This window comes from Pseudophryne corroboree, chromosome 11, assembly GCF_028390025.1.
Source record: "Pseudophryne corroboree isolate aPseCor3 chromosome 11, aPseCor3.hap2, whole genome shotgun sequence".
Lineage (NCBI taxonomy): Eukaryota > Metazoa > Chordata > Amphibia > Anura > Myobatrachidae > Pseudophryne > Pseudophryne corroboree.
In genome coordinates this window covers 41,182,513-41,208,436 of record NC_086454.1, presented here as the reverse complement: position 1 = coordinate 41,208,436, position 25,924 = coordinate 41,182,513, and the positions used below count along the sequence as shown (strand labels likewise).

At 47.8% G+C, this 25,924-nt stretch overlaps 1 protein-coding gene across 4 annotated transcripts in view; it reads right to left on the bottom strand.

Annotated features, from left to right (window-relative positions):
- Window positions 1–25,924, bottom strand: part of AKIP1 (A-kinase interacting protein 1) — a 57,707-nt gene that overhangs the window by 16,311 nt on the left and 15,472 nt on the right. The window contains exon 1 of one of the 4 annotated variants that reach the window (XM_063944060.1): window positions 22,454–22,685. The exons of the other annotated variants lie outside the window; for them this stretch is intronic. The gene's annotated coding sequence lies outside the window, so the exon portion shown is untranslated. Of the gene's footprint in view, window positions 1–22,453; window positions 22,686–25,924 lie in introns of those variants that run through there. 4 annotated transcript variants of the gene reach the window in all.

The window sequence follows — 25,924 nt, the reverse complement described above, 5'->3', positions numbered from 1 at the left end:
GTTAGGGGTGGCGGCGCGCTGCGGGAATGTACGCTTGCCGTGGTGGGGCTAACGAATAGTTCCTTCAGGAGCTAATGTCCTGTCAGCGGGGAACGGGACCATTAACCCTTAGGGGGGGGGGGGGGGGGGCCCAACCCCACTAAGCAGGCAGACTGGTGCCATCCAGACCTGCCTGTAAATAACAAACTTTAAAAATAAATGCAGAAAACTCTCCAGGAACTTCCAGAGATGTGACCGGCTCCTACAGGCACATTTTCTAAACTGAGTCTGGCAGGAGGGGCATAGAGGGAGGAGCCAGCACACACTATCAAATTCTTAAAGTGCCCAAGGCTCCTAGTGGACCTGTTTATACCCCATGGTACTAAATAGATTCCCAGTATCCCCTAGGACGTAAGAGAAAGTATCATACAACGCACAATTTATTACAAATTAATTACATATATTCTCATAAAAACAAATAAAAAAAACCCCAAAATCAAACATTCTCTTTAGAGCCTTTTAAATAGTCTGCAGACCCAGCGCTAAAGATAGATTAATTGTATCCTTTAATTGGAGAAGGAACAAATTGTATCCAAATATTGAGTCTCCTTGTTATTTTGTAACAATATTTTATGTTTCTGAGGAAACAGCCCCACACCAGCGGCTGAGAAACGCGTCAAGCACCGCCAGGCATCTCCATATGCTGAACTCTGCAGACACATCCACATTGTCAAATGCCTCAAGTGGAAGTCAGCCCAGCTCTTGTCGGCTCCAAATCACTGTTCTGAATTACCCGGGTAGCCATCACCCGGGGTTAGGAAGGAAGACTGCACGGACCGCTTATAACTGAGGCTGGGTAAGCGCTGTTTATCTATAGACTGCTGATTGTCAACGTAATAAACAAGATTAACAGCTTACACTATGATTGTGCCTTGCACTAAGCCGCCCCATTATAGCCTCATATTATCGGTCTGTTACTATCCGGTGACTTACAATGGAGCATACTATGATTTATAAATGACGGAGTATATTACTAATTAAACGGGAAACTTCGCAACTGATAAGCAACCTCTGTGGAATGCCCTCCCACGCACAATAAGACTCACCTCTAGTCTCCAAACCTTTAAACGGTCCCTGAAAACTCACCTCTTCAGACAAGCCTACCAAATTCCAGACCCACACACATAACCTTCACTGCTTCCCTATCTAATTACATCCCCTCTGTACAGTACACATAACATCACATATCTTGTCTTCCAGCATTGCTGGGTGATCATATCATACAACCCATTAAGAACCTAGCAATCTGGGGGACCATTATGTAACAGGTAGCATCTATCCTTGTGTATCAATGCCTATTTCCCTATAGATTGTAAGCTTGCGAGCAGGGCCTTCCTACCTCTATGACTGTCTGGTTTTACCCAGTTTTGTTCTATTACTGTTGTTCTAATTGTAAAGCACAACGGAATATGCTGCGCTATATAAGAAACTGCTAATAAATAAATCATTAGTCAAATAGACTTTGCATTTACTTCAGCCACTTGTGGAATATTATTTATTTCACCTACCTGTGGAATTACAGCATCTGAGGACATCAAAACGGTTTATAAAACATTGTTACAAAATAAAGAGCCCCATACACTTATGCGACAAGTCCGACCGTCATGTTGCAGGTGATCAACCCTGGCTGCCTCCCAGGCGGCAGGATCGCCCAAGATACATCGTAAACTGTCCTTTTACATCTGCTGTATCTTGTGTGATCCCAGCCATGCCTGCGGGGTCCGACATGATTGCTAGTGTGGCACGGTCAATCTGGAGGACCCGATCCGATGCTCACGGGAACGCGCATCGGATCGGATACACCTCCAAAAATAAACGTTATGGTAAGAACTTACCGTTGATAACGTGATTTCTCTTATGTCCACAGGTATCCACAGGATAACATTGGGATATTGTCGAGCGACAGCGAAAATGGCACCAACACGGTCACGAGCTTTCTGGCCTCCCAGGATGCATTGGGGCCTCCACTATATAGTCCCGCCCACTGACTCAGTCAGATCAGTTCTTTCCACAGCGATTATAGGCAGGAACATTAGGTAGAGACCTGTACAGGCGATAAGAACACACATACACACCCTTCCATACAAGAAGGAAGAGGTTTTTAGTGTTTGTCTAGATCCTCAAATCAGATGCGTCCGGGTGGGATCCCTGTGGATACCTGTGGACATAAGAGAAATCACGTTTTTAACGGTAAGTTCTTACCATAACGTTTATTTCTCTGGCTGGGTCCACAGGATTATCCACAGGATAACATTGGGATTCCCAAAGCCATTTTAGTGGTGGGGACGCTCCTGATTGCACAGGAGGACCTTTCGCCCGAAGTCTGCGTCATGAGAGGCAAAAGTATCCAAGGCATAATGTCTGATGAATGTGTTTATGGAAGACCATGTGGCTGCCTTACATATCTGTTCTGCTGATGCACCCTGTTGTGCTGCCCAAGAAGGACCTACCTTACGTGTAGAGTGTGCAGAGACATTAGCCGGAATAGGGAGATCTGCATGAGAATAAGCTTCAGATATTACCACTCGGAGCCATCTCGCCAGCGTCTGTTTACTAGCAGGCCAACCTCTCCTATGGAATCCGTAGAGGATGAAGAGGGAAACTGTTTTCCTGATGGCACTAGTACGATCTATATAGATTTTTAAAGACCGGACCACGTCCAGTGACGCTTCTCCCGCAGATAGTCCCGATACCTGAAAAGCTGGGACTACAATCTCTTCATTCAGGTGAAACTTTTACACCACCTTTGGAAGATAACTAGATCTCGTTCTGAGAACTGCTCTGTCTGGAAAAAAACTTAGGAAAGGAGACTTACATGATAATGCTCCTAAATCTGACACTCTTCTGGCTGACGCCATTGCCAGTAAAAAAAGAACTTTAATCGTTAACCACTTAAGATCCGCTCTCTCAAGTGGTTCAAACAAAGGACCCTGGAGAAATTTAAGAACTAAATTCAAATCCCAGGGAGCTGCAGGAGGAACAAATGGAGGTTGAATATGTACTACTCCTTGGAAAAACGTACGTACATCCTGTAGGTCAGCAATCTTCTGCTGAAACCATACAGTCAACGCTGAGACTTGCACCCTCAAGGAAGCAACCTTCAACCCCTTATCCAATCCTGCCTGCAGAAAATCCAAAATTCTAGCTACTTTAAAGGCTCTTGGATTGTAATTTTTTCCAGAACACCAATGAATATAGGCTTGCCATATTCTATGATATACACGGGCCGAAGAAGGCTTTCTTGCTCTAAGCATGGTTTGGATTACTTGCTTTGAAAATCCTTTAGCCTCTAAGATAGAGGTTTCAACAGCCACGCCGTCAAAGACAGGCGATCCAGATGACTGTGACAACAAGGACCCTGCATTAACAGATCTGGACGTTGAGGGAGCAGTATCGGTGCTTCCACGGACATTCTCCACAGATCTGTGTACCAATGCCTTCTTGGCCAAGCTGGAGCTATTAGAATGATTGCTCCTTTTGCCTGTTTTATCTTTCTCACTACTCTGGGTAACAGAGATATTGGAGGGAACAGATATGCCAGCTGAAACCTCCATTCTACTGACAGTGCGTCTACCAGGACTGCTCCTGGGTCCCTTGTTCTTGATCCGAACCTCGGAACTTTGTTGTTTAGACGAGACGCCATAAGGTCTATCTCCGGTAGACCCCATCTGTTCACCAGTGTCTGAAACACTTCTGGGTGTAGTGCCCATTCGGTTTCCTGAATGGTGTGCCGACTGAGAAAATCCGCTTCCCAATTTAGTACACCCGGGACAAATACTGCTGACAATGCTGGGAGATGGAGTTCTGCCCACTTTAGAATGGGAGTTACTTCCTCCATCAGACTCTTGCTGTGAGTCCCTCCTTGATGATTTAGGTATGCTACTGCCGTCGCATTGTCTGAGCGGATCTGGACTGGTCTTCCTTGTAGATTGTCCTTTGCCTGAACTAGGGCCAAGTAAATGGCTCTTATTTCTAACAGATTTATCGGCAGGCGACTTTCCCTTGCGGTCCATTTTCCCTGGAACCATAGGCTTCCGAGTACCGCCCCCCAACCTTGCAGGCTGGCATCTGTCGTCAGGACTTGCCACTCTTTTATCCAAAAGGGTCCCCCCTTGTTTAAATGGTCTGTCTGTAGCCACCATGCTAGAGACCTTTTTACATTTACTGGAATCTTTATCATCTGCTTCTTTATTGTTTGATGATTTCCGTTCCATTTTGTCAAAATGAGATGCTGCAATGGTCTGGAGTGGAATTGCGCATATTCCACCATGTCGAACGTTGATACCATCAGACCCAACAGTCGCATTGCTGCATGGACTGACATTGTCTGGGCTTGCAACGCTTCCTGAGCCATGACCTGCACCTTGACTATTTTCTTCTCTGGTAAGAGAACTCTCTGTAGGTCTGAATCCAATATGGCTCCCAAATGAACCATCCGCTGTGATGGATTCAGGGACGACTTCTCCCAATTTATGAGCCACCCGTGTCTCTGTAAACAAACTATCGTCTGTTGGAGATGGCTCAACAGTAAATCTTGCGACTGTGCTAAGATTAATAGGTCGTCTAGGTATGGGAATATCCTTATCCCTTGTTTGCGCAGACAAGCTGCCATAACCACCATGATCTTGGTAAACACCCTGGGTGCTGTAGCTAGCCCGAAGGGCAGAGCTTGGAACTGGAAGTGTTCCTTGAGGATGGCAAACCTGAGGTAACACTGATGTGATAGTGCTATAGGCACATGTAGGTAAGCATCCCGCACATCCAGAGATACCATATAGTCTCCCGGTTCCATAGCCAACATTATGGAGCGTAACGTCTCCATGTGGAACTTCGGGATCCATATGTAATTGTTCAACATCTTCAGATTTAGAATTGGTCGATATGACCCATTTGGTTTCTGGATTAGAAACAGATTGGAGTAATACCCCTGTCCCTTTTGTGATGGAGGTACTGGGACAACCACACCTGACTGCAGTAATTTTTGGACTGCTTCTTGCAGGGCATTGGCCTTCGACTCTATACGAGACAGGCTGGTGCAAAAAAATCTTTGAGGAGGCTGCCTCCTGAATGGGAACCCATACCCCTGAGATACTACCTTCTGCACCCAGGCATCTGTTGTTGACTGTTGCCATGTGTGTGCAAATTGCAGGAGTCGGCCCCCAACCCTGGAATCCTCCAGGCGGAGGCCCGTCTCTTCAGGCTGAGGGCTTTTGTTCAGGTTTGGAAGCTGGCTTTTTGCTAGCCCACTGCTTCCTACCCCTGGATTTAAACTGGGGTTGTTTAGGCTCCTCTTTACCTTTCGCTTTGCTTTGCCAGCGAAATGAGCGAAATTTTAAACCCTTGGACTTAGGGTTGTAGGTAGCCGGAAATCTGACCTTCTTCGATTCAGCCTCTGACTCTAGGATATCCGATAAAGGTTTTCCAAATAATATATTACCCACGAAAGGCAATGCTTCCAATTCCTTCTTGGACTCCGCATCTGCCTTCCAGGTCCGTAGCCAGACTGCTCTGCGAGCGACTACTGCCAGGGCTGAAGCTTTAGAAGCAACAGTGCCTACATCAATGGCTGCTTCTTCTAAATACTGGGCAGATTGTCTTAAACGGCAAAGACGATCCTCTTGCTCCCTAGTAGGAGAGGGGATGTCATTCTCTAGTTCCTCTATCCATTCGCCCATTGCCTTTGCTACCCAGGCCGAAGCCATAGCAGGTCTTACCACTGCACCCACAAGAGAAAAAATATTTTTCAATAGGCTCTCTACCCTCCTGTCTGTGACATCATTCAAAGAGGTAGATGACAGTGGCAAAGCAGATTTGTGCACGAGTCGCAGAACATGTGCATCTACTTTTGGAGGAACTTATCTCTTCGATCAATCTCCAGCAGGAAATGGATAATAAGAATCCCATCTCCTAGGAATCTTATACTTTTTACCGGGCGCTGCCCAAGACTCATCCATCATTTCCGTCAACTCCTCCGACGCTGGAAATTCAGCTTTCACTGACTTTGTTCGTTTGAATACAGGTGCTTTTGCTTTTAACGCTGTCTTGGCTGGTTCTTCCAGAGAAAGCACAGCCTTTACTGCATTAATGAGTTCAGCTACATCATCTGAACTAAAGCTCTGCGACTGATCATCACACGGAGTTGAATCTATTGTTTCCGCATCATCATCCGATGTATCCTCTTGTGTAGTCTGCCATACAGACGTATCTGTCTTAGTCTTACCTACCCCTTGGTTGCTTGTAGAGGCTACTGGAACCAAACCATAGGAAGGGAGCTGCATGTATGGGTTCATAGTGTAACCTAACCCTTGAGGTGGTGCTACTGGAGCTAACCTGTCCGCTATTGAAGACAGAGTCTTTGCGAACATATTCCATGGTGGCTCTACTGGAGGTTGAACTAACTCCTGTTTTTTACTTCGCTGAAAAGCGAAACAGTTTGCACACAAACCCTCATAAGTGACCAATTGAATCATATCAATTACCCCTGACTTACAAGATAAGCATGTTAGGGCTGTAGGAGTGCTTGACAAATTCTCCTCATCACTTTTGCCGCTCACAGACATTTTTTCTGATATTGACTACACGATTTTGTGACTGAACCACACCCTATAATCAGTATATAGAGGTGAAATCAATCTGACCACAGTGCACCTGATTTGAGGGTCAGAACAGGACTGACATTACACAGAAAAGTCAGCACACATACTAGCAGTCAGTCACATGTTAAAGCATTAGACATTGTCATATGAGAATACAACCTCCATAATAACTTATACATAAGTAGGAAAATTGTACTTCTGTTTAACTGGTTCTTTTTCAACATAACATGCAGAAAACACAGTAATATACAGGTCTCATATGCAATAGGTACTAAAAATTAACAGTGCACACTAAGAAGTAGAAGAAATTTTTAGTACTGTATACCCTGCCTCCAGGGAGCGGGATACAGGGAGACTCACCACACTTCCATATCCAAGCAAAGACGCTCGAAAGACGCTGAGTGGATTCAGACGCTACTGGTGTACACTGCCACTCTTGGTAACTGATAACGGACACGGACGCTCACCAACGGACACGGACGCTGAGCGACTCCACGTGCATGCAGACACTAAAGGCCTGCGACTCGGTCTGGGCGGGTTTATATCCAGTGTACACAACCGCAGCGTCTAAGCTGCGACCGAGTACCCTCGTGGTAGCGTCTGAGCCGGAAGTGAGGTCATTCAGTTCATGAAACGAGAGACCCGCGGGAACTGGCCATGAACTCGGAGGAGGGACGGCCAGGAGAGCGTCTGAAACCCCCTGTTGACTTAAACTCCCAGGATCGCGGCCTCACCTAGTCCTGGCGCCTATGATCCCCGGAGCGTAGCGCTGTCACACTCGAGATGTTCGGCGCATCAACACGCTGTTTGTAGTCTCCACCAAATCAGCGTAGCTGTGTCCTGACCCCTCTAGTAAGAGGAAGTCCATATACTCACTGTCTCCCCATGCTCCGGCCACAGCCTGGTAACGTCTGCTGGACCTGCTAGAACATCCGACACAGACGCCCGTCGAGACAGCACTGTACCGCGAAGGTAAGCGTTGTTGCGACCCGGTGGGGAGTTGTTGGAGCGACTCTTTCTAATACACGTTTAAGACGCTGTTAAGAGAAGTCGCTCAAACCAAAACAGTAAGTCTATAAAAATAAAGTAATGAAAACTTGAGGCTGCTTTCACAGCAGCCCTGTGACCATGCGGCTTCCTGCCGCACCAAGCAAAAAACTGATCTGACTGAGTCAGTGGGCGGGACTATATAGTGGAGGCCCCAATGCATCCTGGGAGGCCAGAAAGCTCGTGACCGTGTTGGTGCCATTTTCGCTGTCGCTCGACAATATCCCAATGTTATCCTGTGGATAATCCTGTGGACCCAGCCAGAGAAATAAGATTTTAAACCTACCGGTAAATCTTTTTCTCCTAGTCCGTAGAGGATGCTGGGGACTCCGTAAGGACCATGGGTATAGACGGGCTCCGCAGGAGACATGGGCACTATAAAGAACTTTAGAATGGGTGTGCACTGGCTCCTCCCTCTATGCCCCTCCTCCAGACCTCAGTTAGAGAAACTGTTCCCAGAGGAGACGGACAGTACGAGGAAAGGATTTTGTTAATCTAAGGGCAAGATTTATACCAGCCCACACCATCCACACCGTATAACATGGAATATACTAACCTGTTAACAGTATGAAACAAAACAGCATCAGCCCGAGACTGATCAAAACTGTAACATAACCCTTATGTAAGCAATGACTATAAACAAATCTTGCAGAAATATGTCCGCACTGGGACGGGCGCCCAGCATCCTCTACGGACTAGGAGAAAAAGATTTACTGGTAGGTTTAAAATCTTATTTTCTCTTACGTCCTAGAGGATGTTGGGGACTCCGTAAGGACCATGGGGACAGTCCCGGCGCTACCCGCTCAGCAAAGGGATGCAGTGCAGGTAGGCGCCGGGCAGGAGAGGCGCCTTCACTGCTCTGCATCCCAGCTGAAGCGCCGTCCTCACACTGACAGGCAGCCGCAGCAGCATGAAGCCTTCTCCTCTCTCCCCTGTGACAGGGAGAGGAGTGTCAGTGATCGTTCGGCCGAAAAGGGGACGGAGCTACAAGGACCAAGGGGGCGGAGCTACACAGGATCATACTATTGAAGATCTGGCCAGCCCAACTGTGGTAAGTGGATGTAAAAAGAGTGAGAGAGAAAGTGTGTGTGTGTGTGTGTGTGTGTGTGTGTGTGTTTGCATTTATGTATATACTGTATTTATGTATGTGTGTATCTGTATGCAGAGCAGTCATGTGTAAAAAGGGGACGCTGTCTGCCGTAATGTGTAATAAGGGGGATGCGGTCTGCCGTAATGTGTAATAAGGGGGATGCTGTCTGCCGTAATGTGTAATAAGGGGACACTGTCTGCCGTAATGTGTAAAAAAGGGGACGCTGTCTGCCGTAATGTGTAAAAAGGGGGCGCTGTCTGCCGTAATGTGTAAAAATAAGAATTTACTCACCGGTAATTCTATTTCTCGTAGTCCGTAGTGGATGCTGGGAACTCCGTAAGGACCATGGGGAATAGCGGGCTCCGAAGGAGGCTGGGCACTCTAGAAAGATCTTAGACTACCTGGTGTGCACTGGCTCCTCCCACTATGACCCTCCTCCAAGCCTCAGTTAGGTACTGTGCCCGGACGAGCGTACACAATAAGGAAGGATTTTGAATCCCGGGTAAGACTCATACCAGCCACACCAATCACACCGTACAACTCGTGATATGAAACACAGTTAACAGTATGAAACAATAGAGCCTCTCAACAGATGGCTCAACAATAACCCGATTTAGTTAACAATAACTATGTACAAGTAATGCAGATAAACCGCACTTGGGATGGGCGCCCAGCATCCACTACGGACTACGAGAAATAGAATTACCGGTGAGTAAATTCTTATTTTCTCTAACGTCCTAGTGGATGCTGGGAACTCCGTAAGGACCATGGGGATTATACCAAAGCTCCCAAACGGGCGGGAGAGTGCGGATGACTCTGCAGCACCGAATGAGAGAACTCCAGGTCCTCCTCAGCCAGGGTATCAAATTTGTAGAATTTTGCAAACGTGTTTGCCCCTGACCAAGTAGCTGCTCGGCAAAGTTGTAAAGCCGAGACCCCTCGGGCAGCCGCCCAAGATGAGCCCACCTTCCTTGTGGAATGGGCATTGACAGATTTTGGCTGTGGCAGGCCTGCCACAGTATGTGCAAGCTGAATTGTACTACAAATCCAACGAGCAATAGTCTGCTTAGAAGCAGGAGCACCCAGCTTGTTGGGTGCATATAGGATAAACAGCGAGTCAGATTTTCTGACTCCAGCCGTCCTGGAAACATATATTTTCAGGGCCCTGACAACGTCTAGCAACTTGGAGTCCTCCAAATCCTTAGTAGCCGCAGGCACCACAATAGACTGGTTCAGGTGAAACGCTGACACCACCTTAGGGAGAAACTGGGGACGAGTCCTCAATTCTGCCCTATCCATATGGAAAATCAAATAAGGGCTTTTACAAGACAAAGCCGCCAATTCTGATACTCGCCTGGCAGAAGCCAAGGCCAATAACATAACCACCTTCCATGTGAGATATTTCAGATCCACGGTTTTTAGTGGTTCAAACCAAAGTGATTTTAAGAAAACTCAACACCACGTTGAGATCCCAAGGTGCCACAGGAGGCACAAACGGGGGCTGACTATGCAGCACTCCTTTTATAAATGTCTGAACTTCAGGTACTGAAGCTAGTTCTTTTTTGAAAGAAAATCGACAGAGCCGAGATCTGTACCTTAATGGAACCCAATTTAAGGCCCATAGTCACTCCTGCTTGCAGGAAATGCAGAAATCGACCTAGTTGAAATTCCTCTGTTGGGGCCCTTTCGGCCTCACACCATGCAACATATTTTCGCCATATGCGGTGATAATGAGTTGCTGTAACCTCTTTCCTGGCTTTAGTAAGCGTAGGAATTACTTCCTCCGGAATACCCTTTTCCTTCAGGATCCGGCGTTCAACCGCCATGCCGTCAAACGCAGCCGCGGTAAGTCTTGGAACAGACAGGGCCCCTGCTGCCGCAGGTCCTGACTGAGTGGCAGAGGCCATGGGTCCTCTGATATAAATTCTTGAAGTTCTGGGTACCAAGCTCTTCTTGGCCATCCACGAGTATCGTTCTTACTCCTCGCCTTCTTATTATTCTCAGTACCTTTGGTATGAGAGGCAGAGGGGAGAACACCTAAACCGACTGGTACACCCACGGTGTTACCAGAGCGTCCATAGCTATCGCCTGAGGGTCCCTTGACCTGGAGCAATATCTTTTATAGCTTTTTGTTAAGGCGGGACGCCATCATGTCCACCTGTGGCCTTTCCCAATGGTGTACAATCCTATTGGAAGACTTCTGGAGGAAGTCCCCATTTTCCCGGGTGGAGGTCGTGTCTGTTGAGAAGATCTGCTTCCCAGTTGTCCACTCCGGGAATGAACACTGCTGACAGTGCTAACACATGATTTTCCGCCTATCGGAGAATCCTTGTGGCTTCTGCCATCGCCATCCTGCTTCTTGTGCCGCCCCGTTGATTACATGGGCGACTGCCGTGATGTTGTCTGATTGGATCAGTACCGGCTGGTTTTGAAGCAGAGGCCTTGCTGGCCTCAGGGCATTGTAAATGGCCCTCAGATCCAGAATATTTATGTGTAGGGAAATAACCTGACTTGACCAAAGTCCCTGGAAGTTTCTTCCCTATGTGACTGCCCCCCAGCCTCAAAGGCTGGAATCCATGGTCACTAGGACCTAGTCCTGTATGCCGAACCTGCGGCCCTCTTGAAGATGGGCACTCTGCAGCCACCACAGTAGAGATACCCTGGTCCTTGGAGACAGGGTTATCAGCCTATGCATCGGAAGATGCGATCCGGACCACTTGTCCAACAGGTCCCTCTGAAAAGTTCTTGTATGGAACCTGCCTAATGGGATTGCTTCGTAAGAAGCTACCATTTTTCCCAGGACTCGCGTGCAATGATGCACCGCTACCTATTTTGGTTTCAGGAGGTCTCTGACTAGAGATGACAACTCCTTGGCTTTCTCCTCCGGGAGAAACACTATTTCTGGTTTATGTCCAGAACCATCCCCAGGAACAGTAGACGTGTCATAGGAACCAGCTGTGACTTTGGACTGTTTAGAATCCACCTATGCTGTTGTAGCACTTTCCAAAATAGTGCTACCCCGACTACCAACTGCTCCTTGGACCTCGCCCTTATAACGAGATTGTCCAATTACGGGATAATTACAACTCCCTTTTTTTTGAAGGAGTATCATCATTTCGGCCATTACCTTGATAAAACACCCTCGGTGCCATGTACATTCCAAACGGCAGTGTCTGGACTTGGTAATGGTAATCCTGTACCACAAATCTGAGGTACTCCTGGCGAGGATGGTAAATGGGGACATGCAGGAAAGCATCCTTGATGTCCCGGGATACCATGTAATCCCCCTCGTCCAGGCTTGCAATAACCGCCCTGAGCGATTCCATCTTGAACTTGAATTTTTTTATGTTCAAGGATTTTAAATATAAAATGGGTCACACCGAACCATGCGGTTTCGGTACCCCAACCCGTGTGGAATAGTAACCCCGTCCTTGTTGAAGTAGGGGCACCTTGAGTATTACCTGCTGGGAATACCGCTTATTAATTGCCTCTAGCACAGCCTCCCTGCTTGAGGGAGTTGTCAGCAAGGCATATTTTAGGAAACGGCTGGGGGGAGACTTCTCTAATTCCAGCTTGTACCCCTGAAATTACTACTTGGAAGAAACAGGGATCCACCTGTGAGCGAGCCCACTAATTGCTGAAATTTTTGAGGCGGCCCCCCACCGTACCTGGCTACACCTGTGGAGCACCCGCGTCATGGTGTGTACTCACAGGAGGCGGGGGAAGAATCTTGATTCTGGGAACAGGCTGACTGGTGCAGCTTTTTCCCTCTACCCTTGTCTCTGTACAGAAAGGAAGCGCCATTTGACCCGCTTGCTTTTCTGAAGCCGAAAGGACTGTACCTTTTTCTGTGAGGAAACCTGAGGTAAAATTATTTCTTCCCAGCAGTTGCTGTGGATACGAGGTCCCAGAGACCATCCCCAAATAATTCCTCACTCTTATAAGGCTCTCTATGCGCTTTTTAAGTCCGCATCACCTGTCCAGTGACAGGTCTCTAATACCCTCCTGACAGAATGGACATTACATTTATTTTGGATGCCAGCCGGCAAAATATCCCTCTGTGCATCTCCCATATATAAGACAACGTCTTTAATATGTTTTTATGTTTGCCAACTATTATCCCTGTTTGACAGGGTCACCAACCACGCTGCAGCAGCACTATCTGCAGGTCTCAGTCTAGTACCTGAGTGTGTAAATACAGACTTCAGGATAGCCTCCTGTTTTATCAACAGGTACCTATTAAAGTGGCCGTATCCTAAGACGGCAGTGCCACCTTTTTTGACAAACGTGTGAGCGCCTTATCCACCCTAGGGGATATCTCCCAGCGTAACTTATCCTCCTGGCGGGAAAGGGTACGCCATCAGTAACTTTTTATAATTACCAGTTTCTTAACGGGGGAACCCACGCTTTTCACACACTTCATTTATTCATCTGATGGGGGAACAAAACACTGCCTGTTTTTTCTCCCCAAACCTAAAACCCATTTATAGAGGTTAAAGTCAGAAATGTATAACACATTTTTTATTGCCGGGATCAAGTCACGGATTGGATTGTGTATATGTCTCCACCTTGTCGACACTGGAGTCAGACTCCGTGTCGACATCTGTGTCTGCCATCTGAGAGAGCGGGCGTTTTTGAGCCCCTGATGGCTTTTGAGACGCCTGGGCAGGCGCGGGCTGCGAAGCCGGCTGTCCCACAGCTGTTACGTCATCCACCCTTTTATGTAAGGAGTTGACACTGTCGGTTAATACCTTTTACCTCTCTATCCACTCTGGTGTCGGCCCCACAGGGGGCGACATCACATATATCGGCCTCTGTTCCGTCACCATATAAGCCTCCTCATTCAACATGTCGACACAGCCGTACCGACACACCGCAGACACACAGGGAATGCTCTAAACGAGGACAGGACCCACAAAAGCCCTTTTGGGGGGACAGAGTGAGAGTATGCCAGCACACACCAGAGCGCTATATACTGCAGGGACTAACTGAGTTATGTCCCCTATAGCTTTATATCTATATATATAATGTATACTGCGCCTAAATTTAGTGCCCCCTCTCTCTTTTTTTAACCCTTGTAGACTGCAGGGGAGAGCCAGGGAGCTTCCCTCCAACGGAGCTGTGAGGGAAAATGGCGCCAGTGTGCTGAGGAGATAGGCTCCGCCCCTTTTTCGCGGCCTATTCTCCCGTTTTTTATGGACTTCTGGCAGGGGTATTTACCTCATATATAGCCCCTGGGGCTATATATTGAGGTATTTTTGCCAGCCAAGGTGTTTTTATTGCTGCCTCAGGGCGCCCCCCCCCCAGCGCCCTGCACCCTCAGTGACCGGAGTATGAAGTGTGTGAGAGGAGCAATGGCGCACAGCTGCAGTGCTGTGCGCTACCTTGGTGAAGACTGATGTCTTCATGCCGCCGATTTTCCGGACCATCTTCTTGCTTCTGGCTCTGTAAGGGGGACGGCGGCGCGGCTCCGGGACCGAACATCAAGGCTGGGCCTGCGGTCGATCCCTCTGGAGCTAATGGTGTCCAGTAGCCTAAGAAGCCCAATCCGGCTGCAAGCAGGCGAGTTCGCTTCTTCTCCCCTTAGTCCCTCGCTGCAGTGAGCCTGTTGCCAGCAGGTCTCACTGAAAAGAACAAATTCTAAGACTATAACTTTCTAAGAGCTCAGGAGAGCCCCTAGTGTGCATCCAACCTCGGCCGGGCACGAAATCTAACAGAGGCTTGGAGGAGGGTCATAGTGGGAGGAGCCAGTGCACACCAGGTAGTCTAAGATCTTTCTAGAGTGCCCAGCCTCCTTCGGAGCCCGCTATTCCCCATGGTCCTTACGGAGTTCCCAGCATCCACTAGGACGTTAGAGAAAAGGGGACGCTGTCTTCCGTAATGTGTAAAAAGGGGACGCTGTCTGCCGTAATGTGTAAAAAGGGACGCTGTCTGCCATAATGTGTAAAAAGGGGACGCTGTCTGCCATAATGTGTAAAAAGGGGACGCTGTCTGCCGTAATGTGTAAAAAGGGAATGCTGTCTACCGTAATGTGTAAGAAGGGGACTCTGTCCGCCGTAATGTGTAAAAAGGGGGACGCTGTCTGCCGTAATGTGTAAAAAGGGGACGCTCTTTGCCGTAATGTGTAAAAAGGGGGATGCTGTCTGCCTTAACGTGTAAAAAGGGGGGCGCTGTCTGCCGTAATGTGTAAAAAGGGAAATCTGTCCGCCGTAATGTGTAAAAGGGGCTCTACCTGGTGTAGTGGCGCTGCTGTGCGGCGTAGTTTGAATAATGGAGACTACTATAATATGTAATATGAATTGGTGTTATTTTGTGGCCACACCCCTTCCCCATGAAGCCACGCCCCTATTTTTTTTGCGCGCGCCACGGGCGCGCGGTGCCCCAGTTCTGCATACAGGGAGGCCGCCAATGCCCTCTCTTGCACACAGCGCTAAAATGTCTAGTTACGGCACTGTCTGTGTGTAGGGCCGTAACTAGCGCTGCACAGGGTGTGTATGGGCAGAGAGCTCACATCCATAGGCTTACATGGATCTCCTGCAGCTCAGGGGCCCAAGAGGCCATGGTAACCCTCCGGCCCTGCATGTAAAGTATGGGAGGGCGCAAATTTATATTTTGCAGGAGGGCGCCGAACACCCTAGCACCGGCCCTGCATGGGGATTATACCAAAGCTCCAGACCGGGCGGGAGAGTGCGAATGACTCTGCAGCACCGATTGAGCAAACATGAGGGCCTCATCAGCCAGGGTATCAAACTTGTAGAATTTTGCAAAAGTGTTTGAACCCGACCAAGTCGCTGCTCGGCAAAGCTGTAATGCCGAGACGCCTCGGGCAGTCGCCCAAGAAGAGCCCACCTTCCTAATGGAATGGGCCTTTACCGAATTTGGTAACGGCAATCCAGCCGCAGAATGAGCCTGCTGAATCGTGTTACATATCCAGTGAACAATAGTCTGCTAGTCTGCTTAGAAGCAGGAGCGCCAACCTTGTTGGCTGCATTAAGGACAAACAGTGCCTCTGTTTTCCTAACCCTAGCAGTCCTGGCTACATAAATTTTTAAGGTCTTGACTACATCCAGGGACTTGGAATCCTCCAAGTCACTCGTAGCCACCGGCACCACAATAGGTTGGTTCATATGAAACAATGAAACCACCTTAAGCAAAAATTGAGGACGACTCCTCAACTCCGCTCTATCCACATGGAAAATCAGATAGGGGCTTTTGTGAGACAAAGCCGCCAATTCAGACACCCGGCTTGCAGACGCCAAGGCCAACAACATGACCACCTTCCAAGTGAGAAATTTTAATTCCACTGTTTAAAGGGGCTCAAACCAGTGAGATTTTAGGAACTGTAACACCACGTCAAGGTCCCATGGTGCCACTGGAGGCACAAAAGGAGGCTGTATGTGCAGCACTCCCTTTACAAAAGTCTGGACTTCTGGGAGAGAAGCCAATTCCTTCTGAAAGAAAATCGATAGGGCCGAAATCTGTACTTTAATGGAGCCTAATTTAAGGCCCATATCCACTCCTGTCTGCAGAAAGTGGAGAAAACTGCACAGATAGAAATCTTCCGTAGGAGCATTCTTAGCCTCACACCAAGATACATACTTTCTCCAGATACGGCAATGTTGCGCCGTCACCTCCTTCCTAGCCTTTATCAGAGTAGGGATGAATTCTTCTGGAATGCCTTTCCGAGCTAGGATTCGGTGTTCAACCGCCATGCCGTCAAACGTAAACGCGGTAAGTCTTGGAACACGCAGGGCCCCTGTTGCAACAGGTCCTCTCTGAGCGGAAGAGGCCACGGATCTTCTGTGAGCATTTCCTGAAGATCTGAATACCAGGTCCTTCGAGGCCAGTCTGGAACAATGAGTATTGTCTGCACTCTTTTTCGTCATATGATTCTCAATATCTTAGAGATGAGTGGAAGAGGAGGGAACACATAGACCGACTGAAACACCCACGGTGTCACCAGGGCGTCCACTGCTACTGCCTGAGGGTCCCTTGACCTGGCACAATACCTCCGAAGCTTCTTGTTGAGGCGTGACGCCATCATGTCTATTTGAGGAAGTCCCCAACGACTTGTTATCTCTGCAAAAACTTCTTGATGAAGTCCCCACTCTCCTGGATGGAAATCGTGTCTGCTGAGGAAGTCTGCTTCACAGTTGTCCACACCCGGAATGAAGACAGCTGACAGAGCGCTTACGTGATTTTCCGCCCAGCGAAGAATCCTGGTGGCTTCCGCCATTGCCACTCTGCTCCTTGTCCCGCCTTGGCGGTTTACATGAGCCACGGCTGTGACGTTGTCTGATTGAATCAGAACCGCTAGGTCGCGAAGAAGATCCTCCGCTTGACGTAGGCCGTTGTATATGGCCCTCAATTCCAGTACATTGATGTGTAGACAAGCCTTCTGGCTTGACCATATCCCCTGAAAGTTTCTTCCTTGTGTGACTGCTCCCCATCCTCGGAGGCTCACGTCCGTGGTCACCAGAACCCAGTCTTGAATGCCGAACCTGCGACCCTCTAGAAGGTGAGCACTCTGCAGCCACCACAGGAGAGACACCCTGGCCCTGGGGGACAGGCTTATTTTCTGATGAATTTGAATATGGGAACCGGACCACTTGTCCAGAAGGTCCTACTGAAACGTCCTTGCATGAAACCTGCCGAAGGGGATGGCCTCGTAGGTCGCCACCATTTTCCCCAGAACTCGAGTGCATTGATGGACTGACAATCTTTTCGGATTCAACAGGTCTCTGACCATGTTCTGGAGTTCCTGGGCTTTTTCCATTGGGAGAAAAACCCTCTTTTGTTCCGTGTCCAGGATCATGCCGAAGAAAGATAGCTGAGTCGTTGGAACCAACTGTGACTTTGGAAGATTTAGAATCCAGCCATACTGCTGCAGCACACTCAGGGAGAGCGACACGCTTTTCAGCAACTGATCTCTCGATCTCGCTTTTATCAGGAGATCGTCCAAGTACGGGATAATTGTGACTCCCTGCCGGCGCAGGAGCACCATCATTTCCGCCATTACCTTGGTGAAAATCCTCGGGGCCGTGGAAAGCCCAAACGGCAACGTCTGAAACTGGTAATGACAGTCCTGTACAGCGGATCTCAGGTACGCCTGATGAGGGGGATATATGGGGACATGAAGGTATGCATCCTTTATGTCTAGTAACACAATAAAATCCCCCCCTTCCAAGCTGGAGATAACCGCCCTGAGTGATTCCATCTTGAATTTGAACTTTTTTAAGTACAGGTTTTTTTAAATTTAGAATGGGTCTGACCGAACCATCCGGTTTCGGGACCACAAATAGGGTTGAATAGTACCCCTTCCCCTGCTGAACTAGGGGAACCTCGACAACCACTTGCTGTTGACACAGTTTTTGAATTGCAGCTAAAACTATCCCCCTTTCTGGGGAAGAAGCTGGTAAAGCCGATTTGAAAAACCGGCGAGGAGGCACGTCTTCGAATTCCAGCTTGTAGCCTTGGGATACAATTTCCATTGCCCAAGGATCCACGTCTGACTGAACCCAGACGTGGCTGAAGAGTCGAAGACGTGCCCCTACCGGGGCGGACTCCCTCAGTGGAGCCCCAGCGTCATGCTGTGGATTTAGTAGAAGCCGGGGAGGACTTCTGCTCCTGGGAACTAGCCGTAGCAGGCAGTTTTTTCCCTCTACCCTTACCTCTGGCGAGGAAGTAAGAGCCCCGACCTCTTCTGGACTTATTCGACCGAAAAGGACTGCATCTGATATTGCAGCGTTTTCTTTTGCTGTGGAGAAACATAAGGTAAGAAGTTAGATTTACCCGCGGTAGCTGTGGAAACCAGGTCTGCGAGACCTTCCCCAAATAAATCCTCACATTTGTAAGGTAAAACTTCCATATGTTTCTTTGAGTCGGCATCACCCGACCATTGGCAGGTCCACAGGGCTCGCCTAGCAGAAATCGCCATGGCGTTGGCTCTCGAACCTAGCAGACCAACGTCTCTCTGAGCGTTTCTCATATATAAGACTGCGTCTTTTATGTGACCCAAGGTCAATAAAATGGTATCCCTATCTAGGGTATCAATGTCAGCTGACAAGGTATCAGTCCAAGCTGCTACAGCGCTACAAACCCAAGCCGACGCTATTGCCGTTCTGAGCAAGGCCCCCGTATGTGTATAAATTGATTTTAAGGTAGTTTCCTGTCTGCGATCAGCAGGATCCTTGAGGGCTGCTGTGTCTGGAGACGGTAGCACCACCTTTTTGGACAAGCGCGTTAACGCCTTGTCCACCCTGGGTGAGGATTTCCACCGTAACCTGTCCAGCGCAGGGAAAGGATACGCCATAAGAATTCTTTTGGGAATCTGCAGCTTCTTGTCTGGAGTTTCTCAAGCCTTTTCAAATAACTCGTTCAGCTCACGAGATGGGGGAAAAGTTACCTCAGGTTTCTTTTCTTTAAACATGTGTACCCTCTTGTCAGGGACAGAGGGGTCATCCGTGATATGCAAAACATCTTTTATTGCAATAATCATACAATGAATACTCTTGTAACCTCACATCATCGTAGTCGACACTGGAATCAGAATCCGTGTCGGTATCAGTGTCGGTCATTTGGGATAGGGGACGTTTTTGAGACCCTGAAGGGCCCTGTGACACCGTCAAAGCCATTGATTGACTTCCTTTATTATCCCTGGACTCTGCTTTGTCTAATCTCTTATGTAATAAAGCCACATTTGCATTTAAAACATTCAGCATTTTATGTAATAAAGCCACATTTGCATTTAAAACATTCAGCATATCCATCCAATCATGTGTCGGTGTTGCCGACGGAGACACCACAATCATCTGCTCCACCTCCTCCCTAGATGAGCCTTCCGCTTCAGACATGTCGACACACACGTACCAACACCCCCACACACTCAGGGATATATCTATATGGAGACAGTTCCCCAATAAAGGCCCCTTGGAGAGACAGAGAGAGAGTATGCCAGCACACACCCAGCGCCAACTGACACTGGAAACCAACTTCCCAGATAAACAGCGCTTTTATATAAATATATCTCTATACACTCACTGCCAATTAAAAGTGCCCCCCCCCCCCCCTCTTTTTTGCCCTCTGTCACCGTGTTCAGCAGGGGAGAGTCCGGGGAGCCAGCTTCTCTGCAGTGTGCTGTGGAGAAAATGGCGCTGGTTAGTGCTGGAGGATTAAGCTCCGCCCCCTCGGCGGCGGGCTTCGGTCCCGCTCAAAATTTTAATACTGGCGGGGGATTATAATATATACTGCCTCCGCAGCCTATATACTTGGTAGCCAGTCCCTAGAGGTTTATATTGCTGCCCAGGGCGCCCCCCCCCTGCGCCCTGCACCCATCAGTGCCCGCTGTGTGTGTTGTGTGTGGGAGCAATGGCGCGCAGCGTTACCTCAGAGAAGATCTGAAGTCTTCTGCCGCCTGTGAAGTCTTCTTTCTTCTTATACTCACCTGGCTTCTATCTTCCGGCTCTGTGAGGAGGACGGCGGCGCGGCTCCGGGACGAACGCCGAGGGTGAGACCTGCGTTCCGACCCTCTGGAGCTAATGGTGTCCAGTAGCCTAAGAAGCAGAGCCTATCATTTAAGTAGGACTGCTTCTCTCCCCTCAGTCCCACGATGCAGGGAGCCTGTTGCCAGCAGTGCTCTCTGAAAATAAAAAACCTAACAAAATTCTTTTTTCAGAGAAACTCAGGAGAGCACCCAGTCTCCTCTGGGCACAGGATCTAACTGAGGTCTGGAGGAGGGGCATAAAGGGAGGAGCCAGTGCACACCCATTCTAAAGTTCTTTGTAGTGCCCATGTCTCCTGCGGAGCCTGTCTATACCCATGGTCCTTACGGAGTCCCCAGCATCCTCTAGGACGTAAGAGAAATGCCCGATTTCATCCGATATATCGGGCCGAATGCCCGAAATTGGGCATTATCATTCCAGTAAATGAAATAAAATATCTCCCAGCGCTTATGTTTCTCAAGTGAATCAGTATATTTCCCACTACAATTATCAGGGTATCCAAGTTTATAAGTAAATCCAATAAAAATATTTAAATAAATATATTTTCTTTATTCAGAGTATAGTATTTACAACACATCATAAAAGAAATTTTATCTGACTCTACTTCTAAATAAAATCAGAGGCACTAACAACTGTCTGCCGGCAGAAACCCGTACCTTTCTGGACCTGTGGCATTAAAGTAAGTCTATGCATGGCACACTCCTGATTAAGAATGCTGTTTTGATCATAAGAAAATGCTTATGCTATTCAAGGACTAAATATTGCGGTGAGCAGAGCTATCTGGTCTGGTTGGGCACTGCCCACTTCTGGAGATACAGGACTTTATTTCCCCAGTAAAAACTCAATTCTCCTGCTAGGAATGAGAACTTGCTTGGAGATTGCAGCTGTGGACTTTTAAGTGAGTAAATCGCTGAAATAAGCGTATCACTAACAGTATATGTTGGTTCGTTTTTGTCTAAAGTATACCGGTATTAGGATTCACAATTAAATTGATTTTATTTAGAAGTAGAGTCAGATAAAATTTATTTTATGATGTGTTGTAAATACTATACTCTGAATAAAGAAAATATATTTATTTAAATATTTTTATTGGATTTACTTATAAACTTGGATACCCTGATAATTGTAGTGGGAAATATACGGATTCCCTTGAGAAACATAAGCGCTGGAAGATATTTTATTTCATTTTTTGGTTCAGATTTTAAGAGGTTAGTGGAAAGCCTCTTTTTTCTCCATAGCAGCTTTAATCGATCAAGTGAGGCAAACAAGCGCAGTCCTCAAATCTCCTTTTTTACGTATTATCATTCCAGTGTATGGGGCTCTTCACTCTCAATATTTGGAAACAATTTGTTCCTTCTCCAGCTAAAAGATACAATGAATCTAGTGTTCATTCTAGCACCCTGCACCTTTCAAAATTCGTGCAGTTCCTCTTTCCTGCCTGGGGTGTCGCTCTTTGCTGTGATGCTTCTCAGCACACTCTGATCTGTTACTCAGTGCTGTGATACAGACCTGTGTGTGCTGAGAAGCACCAGAGCAGAGAGCGACACCACAGGCAGGAAAGAGGAACTGCACAGGATTTGAAAGGTGCAGGGTGCTAGAATGAACACTAGAATCCATCTTCAGCGCTGCGTCTGCAGACTATTTAAAAGGCTCTAAAGAGAGTTTGATTTTCTATTGTTTTATAATTTATTGGTTTTTGTTTTTTCCTTGTTTTTATGAGAATATATGAAATTTATTTGTAATAAATTGTGCATTGTAGGATACTTTCATGCGCTTCCTCTTCTTCCTCTTTTTTTTTCTATATAATCTTTTGAGGTTCAGCTCCTCAAAGTGTGAAGCTGCAGTCATTGTGAAGTGTCTACAACTGTAATAAGTGTCTCATAGCCAGTACACTAGCGCCCACTCCTGTTGTCATTTCTATTCAAAACCATACACATCACTCAGACAGATACATACATCAATGAAGCACGTATCATGACACGACACTACATTGGCATCAGTGAGACACTGGGGCATATGCATCGATGTTTGGAGAGAGATAAAGTGGAGAGCTCCTAATTGTCATTTTCCAACCACAACCTGTAACATGACAGTTAGGCCACTACACTCCTGACAGAGATGTCGGTGGAGCTGCCATCGCACTGCCCGAGCAGTCGTTCAAGGTAACTGCACACACTTACCGTTCGGCCGTTCGATATGTCGGTCCCTGTCATTGCCCGCTCAGTTGTGATATTGGCCCCCACAGCAAGTGTACGAACGCACATACAGTACGATGTGCTGATATATCGGACATGCTGCAAGGCCGACGCGATTTGGCTGTGGACAACATATCGCTGGTATACAACCACAACGCGTCCACAATACATCAACCAGTGTGTACCCAGCATTAGGAGCTGACTGACTGGTACGTTATCTCCCTCCACATTGATGGATATGTCCCACTGGGGCAGATGTATTAACCTGGAGAAGGGATAAAGAAGTGATAAAATAAGATTTTACTTACCGATAAATCTATTTCTCGTAGTCCGTAGTGGATGCTGGGACTCCGTAAGGACCATGGGGAATAGCGGCTCCGCAGGAGACAGGGCACAAAATAAAAGCTTAAGGATCAGGTGGTGTGCACTGGCTCCTCCCCCTATGACCCTCCTCCAAGCCTCAGTTAGGATACTGTGCCGGGACGAGCGTACATAATAAGGAAGGATATTGAATCCCGGGTAAGACTCATACCAGCCACACCAATCACACCGTACAACTTGTGATCTGAACCCAGTTAACAGTATGATAAATGCAAAGGAGCCTCTGAAAAGATGGCTCACAACAATAATAACCCGAATTTTTGTAACAATAACTATATACAAGTATTGCAGACAATCCGCACTAGGGATGGGCGCCCAGCATCCACTACGGACTACGAGAAAATAAGAATTTACTTACCGATAATTCTATTTCTCGGAGTCCGTAGTGGATGCTGGGGTTCCTGAAAGGACCATGGGGAATAGCGGCTCCGCAGGAGACAGGGCACAAAAAGTAAAGCTTTAGGATCAGGTGGTGTGCACTGGCTCCTCCCCCTATGACCCTCCTCCAAGCCTCAGTTAGGATACTGTGCCCGGACGAGCGTACACAATAAGGAAGGATTTTGAATCCCGGGTAAGACTCATACCAGCCACACCAATCACACTGTACAACCTGTGATCTGAACCCAGTTAACAGTATGATAACAGCGGAGCCTCTGAAAAGATGGCTCACAACAATAATAACCCGATTTTTGTAACTATGTACAAGTATTGCAGATAATCCGCACTTGGGATGGGCGCCCAGCATCCACTACGGACTCCGAGAAATAGAATTATCGGTAAGTAAATTCTTATTTTCTCTATCGTCCTAGTGGATGCTGGGGTTCCTGAAAGGACCATGGGGATTATACCAAAGCTCCCAAACGGGCGGGAGAGTGCGGATGACTCTGCAGCACCGAATGAGAGAACTCCAGGTCCTCCTTAGCCAGGGTATCAAATTTGTAGGATTTTACAAACGTGTTTGCCCCTGACTAAATAGCCGCTCGGCAAAGTTGTAAAGCCGAGACCCCTCGGGCAGCCGCCCAAGATGAGCCCACCTTCCTTGTGGAATGGGCATTTACATATTTTGGCTGTGGCAGGCCTGCCACAAAATGTGCAAGCTGAATTGTATTACACATCCAACTAGCAATAGTCTGCTTAGAAGCAAGAGCACCCAGTTTGTTGGGTGCATACAGGATAACAGCAAGTCAGTTTTCCTGACTCCAGCCGTCCTGGAACCTATATTTTCAGGGCCCTGACAACATCTAGCAACTTGGAGTCCTCCAAGTCCCTAGTAGGTGCAAGGCACCACAATAAGCTGGTTCAGGTGAAACACTGACACCACCTTAGGGAGAGAACTGGGGACGAGTCCGCAGCTCTGCCCTGTCCAAATGGACAAACAGATATGGGCTTTTTTGAGAAAAAAAAACCACCAATTTGACACTCGCCTGGTCCAGGCCAGGTCCAAGAGCATGATCACTTTTCATGTGAGATGCTTCAAATCCACAGATTTGACTGGTTTTAAAACCAATGTGATTTGAGGAATCCCAGAACTACGTTGAGATCCCACAGTGCCACTGGAGGCACAAAAGGGGGTTGTATATGCAATACTCCCTTGACAAACTTCTGGACTTCAGGAACTGAAGCCAATTCTTTCTGGAAGAAAAATCGACAGGGCCGAAATTTGAACCTTAATGGACCCCAATTTGAGGCCCATAGACACTCCTGTTTGCAGGAAATGCAGGAATCGACCGAGTTGAAATTTCTTCGTGGGGCCTTTCTGGCCTCGCACCACGCAACATATTTTTTCCACATGTGGTGATAATGTTGTGCGGTCACTTCCTTTCTGGCTTTGACCAGGGTAGGAATGACCTCTTCCGGAATGCCTTTTTCCCTTAGGATCCGGCGTTCCACCGCCATGCCGTCAAACGCAGCTGCGGTAAGTCTTGGAACAGACATGGTACTTGCTGAAACAAGTCCCTTCTTAGCGGCAGAGGCCATAAGTCCTCTGTGAGCATCTCTTGAAGTTCCGGGTACCAAGTCCTTCTTGGCCAATCCGGAGCCATGAGTATAGTTCTTACTCCTCTACGTCTTATAATTCTCAGTACCTTAGGTATGATAAGCAGAGGATGGAACACATACACCGACTGGTACACCCACGGTGTTACCAGAACGTCCACAGCTATTGCCTGAGGGTCTCTTAACCTGGCGCAATACCTGTCCCGTTTTTTGTTCAGACGGGACGCCATCATGTCCACCTTTGGTATTTCCCAATGGTTTACAATCATGTGGAAAACTTCCCGATGAAGTTTCCACTCTACCGGGTGGAGGTCGTGCCTGCTGAGGAAGTCTGCTTCCCAGTTTCCATTCCCGGAATGAAACACTGCTGACAGTGCTATCACATGATTTTCCGCCCAGCGAAAAGTCCTTGCAGTTTTTGCCATTGCCCTCCTGCTTCTTGTGCCGCCCTGTCTATTTACGTGGGCGACTGCCGTGATGTTTTTCCCACTGGATCAATACCGGCTGACCTTGAAGCAGAGGTCTTGCTAAGCTTAGAGCATTATAAATTTAGCCTTAGCTCCAGTATATTTATGTGGAGAAAAGTCTCCAGACTTGATCACACTCCCTGGAAATTTTTTTTTTCCTTGTGTGACTGCTCCCCAGCCTCTCGGGCTGGCCTCCGTGGTCACCAGCATCCAATCCTGAATGCCGAATCTGCGGCCCTCTAGAAGATGAGCACTCTGTAACCACCAAAGGAGAGACACCCTTGTCCTTGGATATAGGGTTATCCGCTGATGCATCTGAAGATGCGATCCGGACCATTTGTCCAGCAGATCCCACTGAAAAGTTCTTGCGTGAAATCTGCCGAATGGAATTGCTTCGTAGGAAGTCACCATTTTTACCAGGACCCTTGTGCAATGATGCACTGATTTTAGGAGGTTCCTGACTAGCTCGGATAACTCCCTGGCTTTCTCTTCCGGGAGAAAAACCTTTTTCTGGACTGTGTCCAGAATCATCCCTAAGCACAGGAGACTTGTCGTCGGGATCAGCTGCGATTTTGGAATATTTAGAATCCACCCGTGCTGTTGTAGCAGTATC